Raw genomic sequence first — 270 nt, 5'->3', positions numbered from 1 at the left:
ATGTGTGTATATGTGTGTGTGTATGTATATATGTATATATATATATATATGTGTATGTGTGTATATGTGTGTGTGTATGTATATATGTATATATATATATATATATGTGTATGTGTGTATATGTGTGTGTGTATGTATATATGTATATATATATATATATAAGTGTATGTGTGTATATGTGTGTGTGTATGTATATATGTATATATATATATATGTGTATGTGTGTATATGTGTGTGTGTATGTATATATGTATATATATATATATATGT

This window comes from Zeus faber (genome assembly GCF_960531495.2).
Source record: "Zeus faber genome assembly, chromosome: 18".
Taxonomy (NCBI): Eukaryota; Metazoa; Chordata; class Actinopteri; order Zeiformes; family Zeidae; genus Zeus; species Zeus faber.
This window is presented reverse-complemented; position numbering follows the sequence as displayed.